Source organism: Harmonia axyridis, chromosome 4 (assembly GCF_914767665.1).
Source record: "Harmonia axyridis chromosome 4, icHarAxyr1.1, whole genome shotgun sequence".
Taxonomy (NCBI): Eukaryota; Metazoa; Arthropoda; class Insecta; order Coleoptera; family Coccinellidae; genus Harmonia; species Harmonia axyridis.
Window position 1 is genome coordinate 30,402,695 of NC_059504.1, and position 6,664 is coordinate 30,409,358.

The 6,664-nt window shown below is 34.0% G+C and overlaps 1 long non-coding RNA gene across 1 annotated transcript; it reads left to right on the forward strand.

Moving 5' to 3' along the window:
* Positions 1-3,455: 3,455 nt before the first annotated feature.
* Positions 3,456-4,525, forward strand: LOC123678391. The gene is made up of 3 exons (XR_006747235.1): positions 3,456-3,784; positions 3,878-3,993; positions 4,189-4,525. It is a non-coding gene; the product is annotated as an uncharacterized LOC123678391 (long non-coding RNA).
* Positions 4,526-6,664: the final 2,139 nt, after the last annotated feature.

Consider the following 6,664-nt stretch of genomic DNA (forward strand, 5'->3'; position numbering starts at 1 on the left):
TATTAATGGATCTTCTTTGTTACTCTTTTGTGAAATAGGTATACAAATCAACATTTACAATGGAGAAAAGTATATTATTCGATGACCACATAATGATTACTATTATTCACGAGAGTGAAGTTTGCGACACGAACCGCCAGGCGAGTGTCGCAATTCACCCGAGTGAATAATAGTAATTATGTGCGAATATAATATACTTTGTCCACGACTTCATCGGTAAAATTCAAATTAATCTGCATTTTTAACAATAAAAATAATTATCAAAAGCGTTGACATAACATTTGCTGTCTTCGCACTGAAAATTGCAAGCTCACGATAAACGTCAAAAAATTAACTTGGCATCTATTCCATTCCATATTTTCATTGTCATAAAAATGAACTACATAATATATGTATATTTATTTATATTAATAGTAACGGAGCAGTTTTTAAAATTGAACGAAAGAGTTGAATTTCCAGACAAATCAATGTTTTGTTGCCTTGTAATTGTTTGATTGATATTTTCAATTGGGAATTTAGATGCTGTTGCTTCTGCAACCGTCGTGGATTTCCAACACCCGTGTCGCTTCAGTGTTGTTATGTCTCCACCTGCATCGATTAGTATAGTTGCAGACGATCTACGGAAGCTATGTCCTTAATATTCATTGCAATTTGTCAGCTTCAGAAACTCGGCTAGTTGCCTTCCCATTTTCGTAAATTTGTTTATACCTTTTCTTTGTGAAGAGCATTTGTCATTTTGATAATTCAGAAAGAATACATCAGAAGTTAGATGTGCTGGACGGAGGTTGATGTATTTTTTACTAATCGGGTGAAAATATTCATTAATAGTGAATCTTCTACTGATTTTTGTGTTGGTATTGGGTACACTCACCAAGAGGACTGATCCAAGGTCATTTATGTTCTGTATTGTCATGTTGTACAATTCATTCGCTCGGCATGCACCCATAACTCCCATTATCATTGCAACCTGATGAAAAAGAATATTTCTTGAATGTATTTTAAACGACACTTAAATATAGCTAGTGTTTTACCTTCATTACAAGATATTTTTCATCACATGCTTCAGAGATAAATTTTTCAGATTTTTTCGCAAGAAAATACTCTTGCTTTTTTCGGATGAAAGCCTTCTGATTTCCTTTCCAAAAATGAACGCAGTTTTTCATAATTTTCGATATCGATGCCTTCATTAATGTTGCGAGTAATCTTAAGCATGGAATGGCTCCATAATGTTGTTGGTTTATAGTAAGCAGATAATTTCGAAAAATATGCCAGTAAAACTGACTCCGAAAATGAGTTGATTTCATTCGCTGCTCTCCAGTCCATGAAATTATTAAACACTATATAGGAAGAGATTTCTTGATTTCTCCGGCAATAGATTCAATGTAGTATTTCTTGCAGCCTCCCTTATTTCTGGTGGAGTACACACCATTTCTTCATCACTTTCGATCTCCATTATGCACAATTCGTGGAAAACAGACGTTCAAATTATTTTTCAATCTGTCAAATGAATGGGATATTATAGAAAAAAACCTTAAATGAAAATTTTTACTCTCAATCCCTATAGCACCGACGGCTTAGTGATTATCAGTCCAGTATTTCATCGCGAAAGTCACGGGTTAGAGTCCTTGACAGATTCAAAATTCTAAGTAGTGAATAATGAATTCACTAGTCATTATCCACTGGGGAAAACGATTATCAATCTGTTTCTGAAAGATCATTCAAAATGTACGGATTATGGAGTAGTCGTGGACAAAACAAATTTAGAGAGTTTGCCTAATTTTGTCATTGGACTGATATTGACTCTAATCAATATATTATTTTAAATTATGAAGATTAAATGTTTTTATCATTATTATTTAACCTTTATAATTCATTATATTATGTATATTATATATTCCGCTTAGAATTGTGATAGACGTAGCCCAATGAATATAATTTCTCCCGAGCTCCAAAAACAAACAAACAAGATAACGAGAGGGTAACAGTAACTTACAAGTCTACTCGTCTAGAGATTTATGCCTATGGGCCAAGATCCCTTTCTCCGAACTTCAGAGCAATATGGAGGCTAATAAGGGTTTTCCAATCGAACAATTCTTGTGGGCGGGATCATTTTATCTTACGGCAATAACGTTTCGATTTTATGAGGCTTCTGATGGAGAAATGGGAAATCGCTTAGAGGTTTTGTGATGGTTGAGGAAATAGGTGGTTTTTGAATTGGCGCATTCGCCATTTAGAAAATACCGAGGCGATATACTTGGATACAGGGAGATATTGAGGGTGAAAGTTCTCTTAAATAATTGTTCAGAATTATTTTTTAATTGATTTGCCTACACACAATATTCATGACGGGGATAATATCAAACGCCGAATTCAAATGCGAAAAACGAACAACCACCAACATTGAACGGAGCGGACTGCTTGTCGTTTGTTATGATGTGTCCTTTAAAGATCCCACATAAATCGTCAAATTTTGAAATCCAGAACCTGATTTTGGTTGATAGTGAGTGCAAGCAAAATTCTTCTGCAAGTCGCGAGTTCGCAGTAAGATATTCGTTGAGAAATTGTTAGTATTCACGTAGATGACGAACAATAGAAGTTCAGAAGGCATTGACATTCCTTCACGAGTTCCAAATGTAAAAACGAGCCACAAGAATACTTCTGAACCAATGAAAATTTACTACATAATAATGTACAGGGTGGGCAAATAAGCGAGGTAAGCGGTTTTATCGCAGGATCCACTCCACGTAGAGACTTGCGGTAAAAATTTTTACTATCAAAGTGTCCAAGAAAACACACAGGAAATTGTTTTCAAGTTCATACCTCCACCGCTAGGGGGCTTAATAGCTATCGTCGAGTAGAAAAATGAATCTTACTCGAAAATATTTCATATCAAATTGATGAAAAAATATCATCACTGTAATCCTTGGAAAATTCTGTATCTTTTTGAATTATTACTTTTGATTTTACGACATCAAATAAGAGTGGAAGAGAGGGAGAAATCGGACTGATTGAAATGTCTGTAACTTCAGTTTGGCTCAACATTTTTGAGCAAACTAGATCTCGTTTGAGATGATAACATCTTGTTGATTGAGGAAAAAATATACTCATGATATATTTTTTTTTGCTGCTTCTGAAAGAGGGCGCTTAGTCAGATGTTCATAGTTTTGTTCATTTTTCTCCGAAATTTCAAATGAAATGACTTAATTTTCTCAACAGAATCTGAAATTCCATTGAGTTTGCATGAAAAAACCTTGAGGTCTCAAAGCGTTAGCTTCACGCAGGGGGCTGACACCTTCCTAGACCCCGTTTTTAGTTCAACGCACAACCGTCCGAGGCGCTACAGTCGTAATAATTAAGTATATCGTCGATAGATGACTCTGTCGACCATAGTTTTTTCACGGATTGTCAAACATTTTTTGATAATAATGTTTACAAGCATTTAAGACACTTTGTTACCTGTGATTTCAGAAGAAAATTTTTATGTTACAAATGGTAAGTGTGAATAACAAGAATCGTAATAGCAACGAAGAGAATCAGGAAATGTTGTGTGAAAGGATGTGAAGATGTTATCAGCATGAGTCATAGTTTTCCCAAAAACAATCAAACACTATTCAAGATATGGATAGACAATATCAAACCCAAGTATTGGGAAACATTATCTGTGCTGCAAATCTATAACAGATATTTAGTATGTCATTCCCATTTTGAGATGTGCTATTACCTGGTACGAAGTTCGAGAGGCCTCACAGTTAATGCATTTCCTACATTACATTGGGTGTTTCGAGTAAGTTTCATTATATATTAATTGAATTTTGAATGATTGTAGATGTTCCATAATATATAATGCCACAAATATAACTGATCAATACTTTTTAAGGTGTTAATAATAATGTTGATGAATAAATGGACATATTATTAAAATATGAAACAGAAATTGAAATATCACAGCCTGAAGATTCAGAGGGGGTGTTATGGAGTTAACAACACAAAATGGTGAGTATACAGTACCATTCAAGATAATTTTTTATGCATAATTTATAATGAAAACATTAACCGTGCTTGATTTGTCTTAAGGTTCCCCAAAGATTTTAATGATGATTTGAATCGTCTATCAACTAAATTTTGAGTAATCGTAGATGTTTCAACAATAATACATAATGCCGCAAATATAACATCAATACTTTTTAGGTGTTAATAATAATGCTGATGAGCCATTGAACATATCAAAATATAAAACTGAAAGGGAAATATCACAGCCTGAAGAATCAGAGAGTGTTATGGAGCTAACAACACAAAATGATACAATACAATACAATTCAAGATAATTTTTTCTACATTATTCATATTGATAAATTCAACCTTGCTTTATTATTTTTTCCTGAAGGTTATTTATTCATTTACTCAACTCAATACAAAAATCATAATAACATTATATTGCATTCATATTTTTTTTTATATTTTCATTTTATATTGACGTGGATACTTATATACATTTACTTATCATATACATATATCTTTTCTTATAAAATCAACCTTGTTATTTCCTCTTATGGATGATGAAAATGTACATAGGATTTGTTATTCTTTTTTGATGTATATTATATATATTTTTTTTCGTGGGAAATATATACATGAATTGAGAAATTTTGCATTTTATTTATGAATTCCTATAATGCTAATGATTGAACTAATTTGTATTTCCGCGCAAGGTGCGGCTTCAATATGTTGTCAATGTAGGTATCTGTAATACACATATACCTGAGTGCTGTAATACCACAGTAATGTAATGACAAAGCCGTATGAGGGCTCAAAAAACAGTGTTTTCCATCGAAGAACGTCAGTGTCCGATCTATTCTACTTTGTTTCCAATCTTCTTTCGGCTTCAACTCCAGAACGCCTGAAGCTATCGCTTTGCGATCTCCTGTTTTTTTCATACAAATTTGATGGGATTTCTGTTTCTGTCAGAACCAAAAGACACAATTTGGTTTTTCAGTGCATCAGTTGAAGAATATCTTCTTTCGGCCATAACTTCAGAACGCATGAAACTATCGCTTTGCGACCTTGTTTTTCCTGCAAATTTGTTGGAACTTCTGTATCTGTTGAGAAAATCCTATCATTACATTTGAAATTTCTGAGTAAAATGAACAAAACAATGAACTTCTGCATTAGCACCCCCTATCGAAAGCAGCAAAAACAAATTTCACATGAATATATTTTGTTCTCAATCAACAAGATATTATCTCTCAGACGAGATCTAATTTGCTCAAAAATGTTGAGCCAAACTGAAGTTACAGGCATTTCAATCAGTCAGATTTCTCCCTTTCCCCTACCCTTATTTGATTTCGTAAAATCGAAAGTGACAATTCATCAAAAGAATTTTCCAAGGATTACAGTGATGTCATTTTTTCTTCAACTTTATATGATACATTTTCGAGTAAAATTCATTTTTCTTTTCGATGATAGCTAATACGCCACCTAGCGGTAGAGGTATGAACTTCAAAACAATTCCCAGTGTGTTTTCTTGTACACTTTAGTGGTAAAATTTTTTACCGCAATTCTCTACGATGAGTGGATCCTGAGATCTAGCCGCTTACCTCGCTTTTTTGCCAACCCTGGATGTTGGGGCGTTTTCGGAATTTCCCCAATGTTTGTTTATTATTGTTTGTATCCATTCATATCTCACATACGACACCACATGTTTTAATTCCGCTCTCTTCGCGTTTCCAGTCAGTTTTAGTTTTAGAATTCGACGCCGCGCCGCCGTGTTGTAGAATTTCGACCAGCTTTTCGCATTTTCGCTTTTCACCCGCTTTAGAAAAATTTCACATAGTAAAACCGCAATATTTAGTGTGCATCTTGGTGTTAGTGCATCATAGTTATTGTTCAAGTCGAATCATAGTTCAACCCGCATTATTAGGATTATAGCTTCACCCGCAATTTTATTCAAACCAAGGAAGGTCGGGATTACCACTTGCATCCCGAGCCGCAGTGGGAGTGCTGTCCAGGTTTAAAAATTCATCTTATATTTTCCTTATTTTACCTTCACCCTTTCTAATTTACTTCCTTTACTCGAAGGTGAATTTGGAAATAACGCACCTGGAACTAGCTTGACCCCCAAAAAACTTAGTAGTAAGTTAAATTAAATTTTTATTTTACAGTCCACTCAAAATCGCATATATAGCATATAGGCCTTTGTAGGTACAAATTGTTTTCAATAATTGACCAAAGGCCGTACCATTTTGGTCCTTCGGGCCGGATTTCATTTCATTTTATAGATTTCTCAAAATTTCCATTCGACATAAATGTGGTGTGGTCTGTGAGATAGACGTTCCGGTGCAAGTTTTTGCAGTCATTGTTTGGTTTCACATATAGTGTTCTCGCTCATTTCAACTACTTTGCTCTTTCTCTTTCACGTCATTGTATTCAGTACAGATTTCCTTTTATAAGTAACATATTTTATATTTATATTTCATTTCAATATGGCGAATACCACGGAAATGGATAAGATGCAAACTAAGCTGAAGGCTTTGGAATCCAAAAAACAAATGTTTTTCTTACGGCTTCAAAAGCTTTCAGATTATATTAAAGATTTGAATGAGCCTAAAGTTGCAGAATATTTCAGAATAGGTTTATACTCTATTGAAACGACAAAACAAAGCATTAT